This window comes from Ochotona curzoniae, unplaced genomic scaffold, assembly GCF_017591425.1.
Source record: "Ochotona curzoniae isolate NIBS_2020 unplaced genomic scaffold, NIBS_Ocur_1.0 scaffold_2453, whole genome shotgun sequence".
Taxonomy (NCBI): Eukaryota; Metazoa; Chordata; class Mammalia; order Lagomorpha; family Ochotonidae; genus Ochotona; species Ochotona curzoniae.
The window spans coordinates 23,283,888-23,298,544 of NW_024467094.1; the positions used below are offsets into that span (position 1 = coordinate 23,283,888).

Here is a 14,657-nt window from a genome sequence, read left to right on the forward strand (position 1 = left end):
AAACTCAGGTGTTGACACTGCTCAGTCCCCTCTCCAGATGTGAGGATTCATCAAGGGGGAGCTGGTCTCAGGCATCCGTGCTATCCACCCCTGGCCAAGATGGTCCTGCTGCCCAGACAATGCTGGGAGGCAGAGCCCAGCCCTAGGAAGGCCTGGCAGGAGGTGTGTGCATGTGGCAGGGTGTGTGTAGGATAGGGCGGTGTGTGTGTAAGAAGGGCAGTGGGGGAAAGGTAGAGGCTGTGAGCATGTGGCAGAGTATGTGTGCAAGGTGGGGTGCTGGGGGAGGTGGGCGGGTGGTACTTACAGCAAAACCTACAGCACCCTTCTAGGCTGAGGAGATACCTTTGTTAGCCCAGGGACAGAGTAAGTAGCAACACCATTCTTTTAAAATCTCCGTGAAGTTTTTGTGTCTCTACTTAGCACTCCATGCTCACAAGCTAAGTAGGACAAAGAAAGTTGTAGGTGAAGAGCTGCCTCTTGCTTCAGTGCCATTTCAAAGGAAAAATCACACAAGCTCTCATCCACTCCGTTGACCATTTTGGCTATGTATGCATTCAAATCTGCATTGATCTGTAACTGGATAAAACCGAAGTTTCCTAGTTGGTGTAAATTAAAAACCCTAAACCTATACTTGAAATACAATTTTATTGCATATTACAAATGCCAGTTCATCTCCCTTTGACATGCCGGAACTACCCACTTTCACAGCAGAAGCAGAGCCTGACGGTGAGTGACTGTAAGATTTACTACTCTAAGGACCAAGTTTGCTTCAAAAAACAAACACTACCCGTTGTTATACACCCTTAAGTAACAAAAGTAAATGATCTTGTCTGTAAAATGCTTATAAACACTATTTCCGCTAAGGGCTCATGGCTAATTGCTGCAGAAAACCTACAGCGCAGTAACATCAGACAGTCCTACCACAGGCCTGAAACCACAAAGCTTACGAGGGGTCAGGAATGTGTCAGGACAGTTAAAGCTAGCTATTTCTCCCTGAGAACATAGTTTCTGAAATAACACAATTTTAAATAAACCATAAGACAATAGTATGATAAATTATTATTTTTTTTAAGTATAGAGTCCCTGGTACTACAGACAACTATGATTGTTAACACCTAGCTTAAAGACATGACGTCTCATTGAAAATGTATGAAACAAGACACAGACTCATACACTTCATGAAACGCTAGGTAAACGGGCCTAAAAATACAGGGATTTTTAAAAAAGATTTATTTTTATTGCAAAGACAGATATACAGAGAGGGGGAAAGACAGACAGAAAGATCTTCCATGTATTGATTCACTTCCCAAGTGAACACAATGGCCAGAGCTGTGCTGATCCAAAGGCAGGAGCTTCTTCCAGGTCTCCCACACGGATGCAGGGTCCCAAGGCTTTGGGCCGTCCTCGACTGCTTTCCCAGGCCACAAGCAGGGAGCTGGATGGGAAGCGGAGCTACCGGGATTAGAACCGCTGCCCATATGGGATCCTGGCACGTTCAAGGCAAGGACTTTAGCCGCTAGGCCACAAAGCTGGGGCCAGGAATTTTGCTAAGACAAGATTATGCCATGTTTTGTGATATTCTGAAACAACTTTCCTAAGGGCAAATTAATTGTGAACATGAGGAGAAGACAGCAGGAAAGTTTATGAAGAATCAAAGATTTGTTTGAATAAGTGAGGGCATTATACATAAAGCTGTTCTAAATTGTGTGTAACATGATAGTTGTTTTTAGCAATTAAAAAAAGGCACATTGTCATTTTAATTCTGACATCCTGAATTAATTTATCTTGCTTCTACTATAAGTAGTGTACCTAGAAATTATATGTAAAATATTACCTGCAGCAAAGAGAATTTAATAGTGTTATTTCTAAAATGTAGGATCTGTAACAATTCTGATCATGAGTGAAAGCATGAACTTACTGCACTTAAAACATGATCTGTCCCTCACAGAAAAATCTAGAAAACCCTTGCACCGCTACCACTACCGCCAGCACACGGTTATTTCCTGTTAAAGGGTAATAAGCTGAGAACACAGTGTCTCACGTGGCCTTCCAACGTGAGACTTCAGCGTGCCCCATGGAGATTTGAAGCTGGTAATCTGGCCAAATACAAGCATTTTGTATAACGAACTGACTGTCCGCCAGAACAGTGTGGGTCAGGCATGACACAAGTGCTAGCTTGGGGCTGTTCACAGGCAGTGATTCCTGACAGACCACTGCTGGGACCCCTGGTGACTGGGAGGATGCATTCTAACTCTGCAGAGTTTAATGCCACAGAGCCCACAACAGCCACTTGTCAGACAACACGAGGCTGGGAGCGCACAGCGCCTGCTTAGCCGCTAGGGTCTGTGGGCGGGCTGGATAGAAACAGCAGCAGAGCGCCTTCTGTGTGTAACCATGAAACCAGCCCCTCGATGGCTTTTGGCAAACACGCAGCCAGTCTCTCCGTGTCCCACAGCACTTTGCCAGAGCTTTGCACACAGCTTCCCACGCTCTCCTCTCCACTTCCCCCACCCCCAAAACCCACTGCAGACTGTTTCTGAAGAATCAGAAATAACTAGGAAATAGATTTGCTAGAGGAACTAAATTAGGATTTTACTTACTTAGTCAACAGGTTCAATTCTTGATTGTGACTAGGAGAATCAAGGTGATCGATTGAACTTATTGAATAAACTATATAATGTGACCTCCAGATACAGGAGTTATAAGGAAAATAATAAGTTAAAGATATATATATATATTTTTTTCAAATAAATATGCAAATATCTTCTCAGAGCTTTCTGTAGACTTGCCTCTCCAAAAGGGAATTTTTGGAATACTTTAGATGTCAAACACAGCTTTACCTCAAAATACTACAAGAATACCAAGTCTTGGGCTCAGCATGGTAGCTTAGTAGCTAAAGTTCTGGTCTTGTACACGCTGGGATCCCATAGGGTGCCAGTTCTAATCCCGGCAGCTCCACTTCCCATTCAGCTCCCTGCTTGTGGTCTGGGAAAGCAGTCGAGGACGGGCTGAAGGCTTGGGACCCTGCACCTGCATGGGAGAGCTGGAGGAAGTTCCTGGCTCCTGGCTCTGACTTCAGATTGGCATAGCTCCAGCTGTTGTGGCCACTTGGGGAGTGAACCAGAGGATGGAAGATCTTCCTCTCTGTCTCTCCTCCTCTCTGTGTACCTGACTTTGCAATAAAAGCAAGAAATAAATCTTAAAAGAATGATTAGGATAATTTGAAAATACTATTTTTCCCCCCTCCCATTTTGGTTTCCTGAAAATCAGTATGTGCTAGTGTGCCTGGTTTGGGCTGGAGGCATTAACCACACCAGTGTGACAATGACCGTGTCCTTGCACAAAAGCAAGCTGAGTGCAAGATGCTAGGTCTCTATTCATTAAGATGAAGAGGAGACGCTGTTTCCACCCACATCCTATCGGATAAACTCATGATTCAAGAAAGATGAGACAGAGCATACCTCAGAGGGAGCCCTACTCTCCAGATAATACAACCGTGGCACTCTACCCTTGTACATGTTTCTATGACTTTTAAGTCAGTGCTGTAAATCAGAGCATTTCACTGAAAGGCAGACAACAGGCACTCGTAAGTAACAGCAAGCTTGGCTGTTTCTTTTTTTCGGTGCTGTGCACACAGATGTGTGCCTGGAACCTCCTAGGGAAATCAAGCCTGAAACGCTGACCGAGAACTTCTGCCTCTGAATAAACGTGTTGCCTGCTTGTGAGAACACTAAGTTGGGCTTACATGTCCACATCCAGTTAGTCGGGGTCTTTTACATCCTCTTGATTGGAAGTACTAGAGATGTCATCGTCCGTCTGCTCCGTGGAAAACGACAGCACCAGGGCGGATGTCTTGTGAGTTTTGGTGGCTGTGCAGGGTCCCTGAGCCCAGGCTCCCCATCCACCTGCGCCGGCATCAATGGAGCACTTGAGGATCGAATGTTTGAGGGAAGAGTAGAAAAGTGTCAATCCCAACAGTATCCACAAGGTGGCCCTCAAGAGTAGTGCTGACAGCTCTTTGACCTGCATTTCATTTTCAGAAAACTAATCTAGGTATCTTTATTCACCGATGATCAGAAGGATTCTTTTCCAAAGGCCATCTGACTACTTCAGTTAGATCGAGGGTCATGTTTTCTCTCTTCTGCCCCATCCTACTCAAGCCCCTCCCTATAAAATGACCAATAGCATGGCCCGTAAGCCACTGTCCAGAGCTCCCCAGAGCATGTGCACCTGCTTCCAGACCAGCGGTTTAGATGTGGACAGATGCCCTGCACAGCAGTCCTTAACTCACCCTCAAAGTGTGGGCTTATCCTATTCAGAAAGAATTCACCAGCTTCACTTGAATCTGGGCATAGTGGAAAGATCCATTCATCAACCACTTCCAGTCTGCCATCAGCATACCTATCATTGGGAAAAGGAAGGAGGGCTCTGTGACGTGGACCAGTAACATCAGCCCAAGTCAGGGCAGGGACGTTCTAACACCGGTGGGCGTGGCACATCCCCCGATGCTAACGAGGAAAAGTCTGCAAAGAAGAGCAGCGTGCTTCACCGGAAACAGCGATATAAGGAACATACACACCTGGCCAGCAGGTAGGTCTCATCTCTCGAGCTGTGCCACAGCTGGCAGCCACCGCCCCAACAGCCGACCTTCAGAACGCCGATGCTTCCCAAATCTGCAGCTCTGCTCACTTGCTGTCCAGCCCTGGTTCCTCAAGGCACAGCATGTCCACACAGATCCCCTGGAATCCCTCCTGTTTCCAGCTATCATGCTGCAGGCCAGGCAAAGGGACAACATTCCTACCTGGTGAGTCTCCCTGGTTCAGTCACTACAGCCAGCCCAACTCCCTGTGTGGTATCCATGGTTTCCCCCGCCAGCTCCCCTGCTGCTGTAGCCTCTGGGGGGCACTCACAGTCACTTCCCCATGACAGACTGGCTACCATCCCTGCAGATGGCCCAGGCAGGTCAGCTCTGCTGGTCCAACTGCCTACAGAACACCTGAGCTGGCAGTGCCATCTGATGTAAGGCTTGCTCAACCTCTCAGCCTGGAACCTGGAATTTTCCAGGATTTTTGTCTTCAGCCTCCTCATCCAATTATTCACCAGAAACAATTGCTCTTCTCTCTCACTCTCTATCCATCATTCCTCTTCCCTCTCTTCCCCAGGCTGTCCCAAACCAGCTTATCTGCTTCCAGCTTTACTTCTGTGTCACACGCCCTTGGACGGATGCTGACCGTGGCCCTTCGGTGGCGGGGCTCTGTGCTCACAGTGCCGTACCAGCTCTGTGACAGGTCAACAGGACCTGCTGGGATGCAGCCTCCATCTGTCTCCCCAGCCCTAGGGCTTGCCACTTGTGTTGCTGTCACCACGTTCCAGTTTGGACCGAAGCATCCCAGCTCTGGGCCCTCTGGATGTGCTGTTCTTAGCCGAGAATGATCCTCACTTGGCTCCCTTTGAACTTGCAGATTCCAGCTGGTCTCTTCTAGAAGACTCTCTTTTCACTGTCGCTTTCCCTCGACAGGCTCTACCAGGTCATGCCAGGCTCTACCACCTCCCAGGAGGCCTGAGGGTGTCACTTCCCACACTGTATGATAGCAACGCGCCTTCCTTCTCCTAGACTGTAACCTTGGCACAGGGGTGGCGAGTGTTCTCTCTGCCAACGACCATATAGATGTTTACAACATCGTGCGTGGATAATAAGCTGGGGCCACCCCTGGAGTGCGGTGCGTTAGGCAGGCTCCTGTGGTGTCTGTGTGCCACGTGGGTGCCAGCTTGAGCCAGGAACCCCTGGGGAATTTTCAGCACGATTTCTGTGATAGTTTTTCCATCTTACATTTATTCTCATTCTGAAACTTGCAGGGTTTCTCAGCCCTCAGACTTCTCTATTTTTGTTCCCATTTTCCATCTCTTTGGGTTTCGGTCGTATTTTCTGAGTGGTGTCTTCAAAGGTGGTTTCTATTCAGGCCCGGACTTATAATCTCTAAGAATCTTTTTTTCCGATCTGTGTGACCAACCGGAGGATGGCATGGAGCTGGGGCAGGGCGACCTGGAGGCAGTGGGCTGGCTGGGTCCTGTGGTCCTGCCTGAGTCAAGTGGTGACTCGGTCTCCATCAGCTGGTTCCTTGCTGGGCGTTCTGCACCAGCCTGAGCTTTTGGCCTCTTGAACACTGCTGTCTGTCTCATTGCCCAGTCTCTCTGCCCTTGAGGTTTTCTGCCCTCTGAAAGCTGTCCCGGAGATCTCATCGCCACTCTGGTGGGGTTCTGGTGGCAGGAAGACAAATGGGTATGTTTTGCACCACCACACCCCAACACCCTGGCTTCAAGTCAGCCTGATGGTTGCGGTTTATCACCCCGTTTCCTGTAGCTCTGTCTTTCTGGCAGTTTTTCCTGATTTCCTTCACTGCACTTGAAATTCATCCTTTTTTGTTAGTGTGTTCCCTAAATCTGTATTTTTAAGAGGTAGCTCTCACCTCCTTCCCCCTGCCTGCTCCCACACTTCCAGCCTGTGGACAACAAGCAGGTCCCAAGCTTCATTCAGGTCAAGGGCAGAGCATTCCAGAGGCGCCTGGCTGTCCGTCTCTGTCCATGTGCTGTACCCAGCACCTCAAGCCCCTGCCCAGGATGTACCCCCGCCCCCAGCCGCATCGCTTGGCACAGCTGTCAGCTTCCAACGCTGCTCGTCCAGGCAGCCGTGCCCCTTGGCTTGCTTCTCAGCCCAGCCCAGGTCCTCAACCTACATCTCTAGTCCCAGTTGTTCCTGAAAACTAAGCCTGGAAATTCCATGTCTTCATCAATGCTCTAGTTTTTTTGGGGGGAGCGGTGGTGGTGGTTGATAGACGCCAAATTGAACATTTTGTTCCTACTCAAACCTGAACTCTTTCTTCATTTTTAAAAAAAGATTTATTTATTCTTATTGCAAAGGCACATATACAGAGAGAGGGAGAGACAGAGAGGAAGATCTCCCATCCATTGATTCCCTGTATAGCACTGGATGGTCAGATCTTGAGGAATTCTCCCTCTTCAACATCTTTGAATTCTGTGTAACCAAAGATTCCCCTTGTTAACGCTTGAAGGTCAATTTCTACGGTAAGCTATTTTCCTGGTGGTTGCAAAGCAGCTTTTAAAAACACAGATCTGCCCTTTCTATTTGCTGTGTTAACCATGTCTCTCTTCCTCCATACCATCTTTACCCAAAGATCTTTACACCATGCCCCGTGGGGCTCCCCAAGCTGCTCCACAGGGCAAAACAAGGCCCAGGCCCTTCACCAGCCCTGCCCCTGCGGGGGCACCAGGGCCTTTTCTGCTCAGTAACCAGTGGCTCAAGAGACCTGCTGAGGTCCCTGTCTCCTCCCTGCCCACCCCACATGTTCACTCAGTGTACTCACAGGTACAGCACTGAAAATACCCTAGGTCTTCTTAAGTTGTAGTATCCTTTATTTGTTACTTGAACTTAAAAAGTAACTGTTACTTTTTAAAATACAAACTTAAAAAAAAAAGTTGGTACTTTTTAAACTCAACTCTGGAAGCACGTCAGACAATGCTTTTCTGTTAAAATAGTATTTGAAACCATGTCTAAAATCCATGTATGTATGGGATCTTCAAGAATACATGGCTAATGTATATTATGGAAAAGTATGGCTTTCATAATTTTTGCACCAAAATAAGCCCATCTTCTAATTCCATCTCCCGGAAACTTTCTGAAGTGCCTGAGTAGTAGCATGATCAAAATAATCTCTTATACATAAATCAGATTTAACTTATAGGGCTTTATGTATATATATACATATATATTTAAGATTTTTATTTATTTTTATTAGAAAGTCAGATATACAGAGAGGAGGAGAGACAGAGAGGAAGATCTTCTGTTCGATGATTCATTCCCCAAGTGACTACAATGGCCGGACCTGAGCTGATGCGAAGCCAGGATCCAGAAGCTCTTCTGGGTCTCCCACGTGGGTGCAGGGTCCCAAAGCTTTGGGCCGTCCTCGACTGCTTTCCCAGGCCACAGGCAGGGAGCTGGAAGGGAAGCGGGGCTGCTGGGATTAGAACCGGGGCCCATATGGGATCCCGTGCGTTCAAGGTGAGGACTTCAACTGCTAGGCCACTGTGCCAACCTGATAATAAACTCTTCGTTGAGTGAAAATCATTTGGAAAATTCACCTGCAGGGGGACAAAGTGATAAGCCTTTCCCCCACAGCGGAACGGGTTTTCATTACATCAAAGGCAGTAATCCCATTGACCTTGATTATCGCAGCTCACCTGTGTTGGGTCGTCTTGGATCCCAGTGGGTCATCCTTGGCTGATGCCCCAAGTCGGGGCTTGTGCCCATGTCCCTCTGGTGCCAAAACGTGGGCTGCTTCTGTTTCAGGTGTGGCTTGTGGACCACGTGCCAACATCAGTGAAAACCATAGTTCCTCAGATCCTGGCCAGGCCTGCTGGGTCAGAATTGCCTCAGCTGGGAATCTGCTGTCTGAACAAGCCTGCAGGTAATGCTTGCATTCTTAAAATGTGATTTCCTTTGGTTTCAATTCTGAAGTGTATAAGCCATGAATGCTGATAAAAACCTGTGTGCCCTCCACCTAGGCTGATGCATGCACCCTCAGGGGCTCCCAGGCACCGACCTCATGGCTGTTAGTTATTTAAAAAGGTGGTAGAGTTCTAGTTCATAGGATATTATGATATCTTACACGCAGCTAATTCCCGCAACCTGGTTCTTTACCGTGAGCTGAAAACACCAGACACAGCGACCTATCTTGGGAGGTTTATTCCAGCGGGGCAGGAAAAGGGGAAGGAGAAGGGGGAAAGGAGGCCTGAAGGAGGAGAAGAGCAAGGAAGAGAGAAAGCCGCATTGGGGGGCCTTTTTTGTCTGCCAGGTGTAGGGGGCGGGGATTGGAAGGGATTGAGGTCAAGGCCCCAGGAGATTGGTGCCTGCAGGAGAATGTCTGGGGATGATTGGTGAGTAGGTGGGGTTGGGGAAGGGGCTGGGAGATTGGGGGTGGGATTCTCAGGTGGAATGCCAGGTTACATCTGATTGGTGGATGGCTGGACTGGCGCGAATTTTGTGAGCTGTGAGGAAGAAGAAATGGCACAGGGTCCAGGGTGGGATATTGGAATAAGTCCTTACAATGGCCAGCTCTCTTACTCCATCAGAGGGAGTGAGCTTCGTTTCTGATTCTTGCAGGTTAGAGCATCCTGAAACAATGTGGTTTATTTCAAAAGACAAGTGCAGCCTTGTTTGTGAAGACTCCTGGAGGAGACAGCTGAGCAGCTGCCCCTGACGCAGAGCCTGGATTCAGCTCCCTCAGAAGGTCACACCTGGCGACCTTGTGGGCCGAGTCTTGGGAAGACGGTGAGTGCCCACTGGGTGGCCGCAGCAGCCTGGGGTCTGAGCCCCCGGTGCACACACGGCTGCAGAGGGAACGATGGCTTGTTCTCTCCCATCAGTCCTTTAGGACCTCCCTCAAGTTCTGCGAGCAGGTGGCCATGGTGCCTTCTCAGGGAGAGAGGAATGTGTAATCCAGGCGCTCGGGTGGTGGGGAGAGTGGAACAGGTAAGCCAGCGTGTACTCAGTTCGAGAGCATCAAGGCTAAGTACAGGGGCTGGAGTTTGGCCTGGCAGCTGAGACACCTGCAGCCCACATCAGGGCACCTGGGTTCAATTCCCCACACCTGCTTCCTGTTACCGTCCTCCAGGAAGCAGCAGGCGATGGCTCAAGTCCTTGGGTTCCCCCCACCCACGTGGGAGACCTATATTGTGTCCCCAGGTCCCGGTTCTGCCCTGGGCCGGTGCCTTCAAGGGCCTCTGGGGGGCGGGGCATGGCCGTTTAGATGGCAGCTCTCAGTCCTTCTGTCTCTCAAATCAAAACACAGCAGAGTACAAACACATGTATAGTAGTTCAACCTGGGCTCGCTGATGGAGGAGGCAGGTGTCCCAGATGGCAGCCTAACCACTGGGCCAAGCCCCAGCCCAGGGACGCTTACGTAGGTCTATTTAGTGGTCTATTTTCATAACAAAGCAATTCATTTTTAAGTGGTCACTATGGAGTGGAATGGAAGGGAGCTGCAGACCTGTGGGGTCTCTGGTGGGGATAGGGATGGCCAGGGAATGGAGGAGGGGGTGAGAGAGATGTGTCCCTGGCAGGGGGTGGGGTCTGTGGGGAGGGTGTGCTGCTCCCTATTGTCAGGCTGCACTAGGCTGCACTAATACCAGTGGGCAGAATGGTCTGTTGATGTCACCTCAGGGACTTGGGGGAGGGGAAGAATGTCCTGGAGATGTTGCTTGAGTGGTCATTGTGTAAGGGGTGACACATTCCATCTGTCTTCACAGGGGCCCTCCATTGTTATTGTTCTCTGTGTAAGCTCTTTTCTTTCTTTCTTTTTTAAACTGATAAGAGCAGATACTACACTTGATCTTAGCCAAAAGGCTGAGAAGTAATTCTTTTTTTTTTTTTAAGATTTATTTATTTTTATTGGAAGGGCAAATGTATAGAGAGAAGGAGAGACAGAAAGATCTTCTGTCCGCTGGCTCATTCCCCATATAGCCATAAGACCAGAGCTGAGTCTATGCAAAACCAAAAAGCTAGGAGCTTCTTCTGTGTCTCCCACACAGGTGCAGGGACCCAAGGATTTTTTGCTATCCTCTGCTGCTTTTCTAGGCCACAAACAGGGAGCTGGATGGGAAGCAGGGCATCAGGATAACCCAGAGCCCATATGGAATGCTGGCACTTAAAGAATGAGCCATTGCACCAGCCACTCTGTAAGTTCTGAGGCTTGTTGGCCTCATTGTCTGCCTCTGGGTATCCACAGACCCCGGTGCTTTCCCCAGAATTTGGCCTGAAGTGTTGTCCCACTTGCTGTTCTTTCTATCCCTCGCTTGTGGTCTTCTATTAGACTGGAGGATCTGATGGTTTTGTGTTTCAAGTGCATCTGTCTGTGTTCTTCCTCTGGAGTCACAGTGGAGGTGGCCCAGTCCTGCCACATGTGCTTCACCGTCAGACCCATCGTCCAGAGGATGTTCACTGAGGTCAGGGATCCTGTTGGTCCAAGGAACCCACTCCTGACCAAGTCACCCTGCATGGCACGCTCCAGCCATAGTTCTCGTACTCATGGGACTGCTGCCTGCCCTGTTTCTTGAACCACAGGGGCAGGTATGTTGGCCTGGTTGAAGGAGCCCTTCTAGAACCCTTACCTGGTCAGCCTTGGACCCTATTTCCTGTGAGTACCAGTGGGTACAACAACCTGACCCAGTTCACCCCAAACCCTGGCTCTCTTGCATGCTAATGGGTGGGTACAATCATCCAGATGGGGTGACTCTCTGAACTCATAGTAGGCTATTTACCAGCGCTGGCTGTCATGTGTCCCAGGAGTGTAATGGCCCAACCCATGTTGGGCCCGCCCCCAGTCTGATTTTTTGTGTCCTTCTGTGGGTGCCCTAATATGGTTGAAGTGACCCTCTAGAACCCTCCTGCAGGCTGTCCCCCACACCTGGCTATGGTGCTCACTGACTGGGCTCACCCCCAGACCCAGCTCTCACATGCCCCTAGGGTGTCTTAGTGTCACTGGATCTTTATCATTGCAACTAAGATCCCACAGGGGAAAAACTCAAATTCTAGTTCAGTATTTTTTATTCAGATGAGCTTTTCTAGCTACAGGCCTTGCCCTTTTCCTGAATGAAATGTAATATGACAGTGGCTTTAGAAGTGGTTTTACAAATGATTCCATCTGTGCTGCACTCTCCCGGTGTGTGTGTTTTTTGTACCCATCTAACATTCCTAAGCTTCTGCCAATGCCCCCGTCCCCTGTTTAGGTTGGAGGGTAGCCTGGTCCTGGCCAGGGGAACAGGCCACTGACCTTGGCCGCCCTCGCCTGCTGAGCAGACTTAGGTTGAGGCCAGTGTCTTAGACACAGAGCGAGAATTCTAGTCGGCATGTGGAAGCACACAGCAGGCCAGAAGGACCCCGCATCGCTGCCCCGAACAGGAAGGGGAGTGTGCAGGGTTGCTGAGGTGGTACAAAGGGAAGCCAGGCTGCGGAGCGCAGACACAGGGTAACACAGCTGCTCGCATTACAGAGCGAACGTGTTTGCTTTCTGATGAAAATGGATTTTCTTTCAATAACATATAAAGTTACACATCCTAGCATGTGTGTGATAGATCTCTACATTTTTGAACCTTTGAAATAGTTGTACAGACTGTCCTGGGTCTGAGAATGGGATGACCATACAAATGCAGTTCCACTTCATGGGGGGACATGGCAGTGGCCCCCTAAGTTACATCACGTGTGCCGTCAGGGCTGGGTTCATTTGTCTGAGTAGCGCTCTGTGCAATTCTCCCAGTGACAAAATGGCCTCACAATACAGTTGTCAGAGTGTATCTCTGTCATAAGCGATGCGTACATGTTTAATAAGGGTGATTTCCTTAGATTAGGGAGCGGGAGGAATGGTGAAGTTTTCATGTAACATACTCTATCAAACCTCACACACACACAGTTCCGTATGTGATATTGTGGGACTTTGAGTCCAGGGACCCCATGTGGATAGCTACATCTCAGCATGTGCAGGTCCCTCCCAGGAACGGGGATGGTGTGACTGGCGCCTATGCACACTCCCTCGTAACCATCCCTGGCTAAGACCAGGTAAATGCTGTGCCGATGGTTGCTATGACTTGAGTCAAAGCAAGAAAAATAATTTTGTGCGTGTTCAGCACAGGCCCAATTTTTCTCTCCAAATATTTTCAGTCCACAGAGATACAATCCCTGGAGGTCAGGGATTCCGAGGCAGGCCTGTGCTACGTCTCTTTCCAGTTGTGGAAATACCTTAGGAGGTGAGTTTCGTCATGATTATTATTATTTTTTAAATAGGTGAGGACACCATTAGACATTTGCCTAAGATCACAGAAGTTGCACAGGCCACGAGGCTTAGAGCATTCAAGCCCAGAAGTGCTGGTGCCTGCGCACCACACCACCTGTACCATGGGTGTTTGTGTGCTTCTGCGTAAGTATTCTGACACAGCCCTATTCTTAACTTAGATCCAGTAGCGCCTTGGGCCGCACTAACCATCCCATTGAAATTCTCTGTATCAGGTGGCAGTTGTCAGAGTAAGGCTGTGGAATAAGCTGAGCCTCCGCTCAACGAGGTGTTTAATTTCCCGGGGTCTGCGTGTTGGTTCAGGCTGTGCCATCTGGGGTCTAGCGGGGCTGAGCTGGGCTGGCTTGGGCGGGTCATCCCTCAGGTTACAGTCTCCTGCAGCTACTTCCCCACGTTTTTTTGGCTCTAACTGCTTGACAGGCAGCAGCTGTCTGGGGAAGCAGCTCTTTCTGTAACAATGGCAGAGAGGCAAGAGGACACACGGGGCTTCTCATTTCCTACATCTGCTTCATGTCTGCTGTCATCCTGTCACCCCAGGAAAGTCACAGGGGCAAACCCAAAGCCAAAGGCAGGACTAGAAAGATGCCAAATGAGTGCTGGATAGGAGGTGGCAGAAAGGAATAGATGCTGATAATTGGCCCCGCCACACCTGCTCGGAACTTCACTTCTGCCTGCACATTGTGCTTGTCAGTTAATGTGTGTGTGTGTGTGTGTGTGTGTGTGTGTATGCACATGGAGCTTTCAAAGTTATAAAATCCATGATCCACTAACTGTCAAGATGTGGAGCTGATAATCTAGTTGGAAAGGCAGACCATGAAGAAGAGGAAGGGATACCTGTTTCACTCACTGGGGGGCCTGGGCAGGTTCCTGGCTTTGGCTTCCTGCCATCACAGACCCCAGGAGCAAGAGCGAAGGCTCAAAGGACTGGGATCATGCCACCCATGCAGGAGACCTGGGTTGAGTTCTTGGTTCCGATTGCAGCCTTGACCCAGCCTTGGCTAACTTGGGCACTCGGCAAAGTGAGCCAGCACAGCATTCTTGTCTCTGTGCTCTCTGACCACCAGATAATAACAATGCACATACAATAATAGTTGGAAGAACTGTTTCTTTTCATTTTATTTGAATGGCACAGACAGACACAGAGATGTTCTATCCACTGGTTGACTTCTCAAATGCTCACAATGGCCAGAGCCAAAGTCAGGAAGCCAGAGCTCAATTCGTGTTTCTAGTATGAATGGCAAGGATGCCCCTCTCGGAGCCACCGCCTGCTGCCACCCAGGGGCCACGGCAGCAGCAAGCAGAGGACTTCTGGCACTTTGAACTGAGGTTTGGGTGTCTCCAGTGTGGCAGACACTTTTCCAGGTTGGAAGTTCCGACATCTTCCTGTCATCTAAAGCAGAGGTTCTTGTGACTTTGGACTTTCCTTGGCTCCTGGAACTTGCTATGATATCAAGAACTCTATAGTGGTGGCTGCATCAGTAATCCTTGGGTACCTGTATAATTTGAGAATTCCACCTAAAAAGAGATGAGAGATTCAAATAAACAGAAACATTCATGGTGCTAACGTGCTGCGAATGTGTGTGCCATTGTTTTTCTCTTCTTAAATGTGGTCAGATTGGTCAGCAATGTTCCTAGGCTTTGCTGTCTGATGAAGTCCTTCCAGTAGTATGCAGGCTAATACAGCTGGGATAGGGTTTCAGGTGCTGCAGCACTTTCTCTCCACAGCTGGCAGATTCCCCAGGACCCCTGGTAACTTCTTGAAGAACTAACCTTGGTGGCTTTTAAGTTTCTTTCCCC

General features: G+C 49.1%; 1 pseudogene; it reads right to left on the minus strand.

Annotated features, from left to right (window-relative positions):
- Positions 1 to 10,292: 10,292 nt before the first annotated feature.
- On the minus strand, positions 10,293 to 10,432 carry LOC121170610 (annotated as a pseudogene).
- Between the last annotated feature and the right edge of the window lie 4,225 nt (positions 10,433 to 14,657).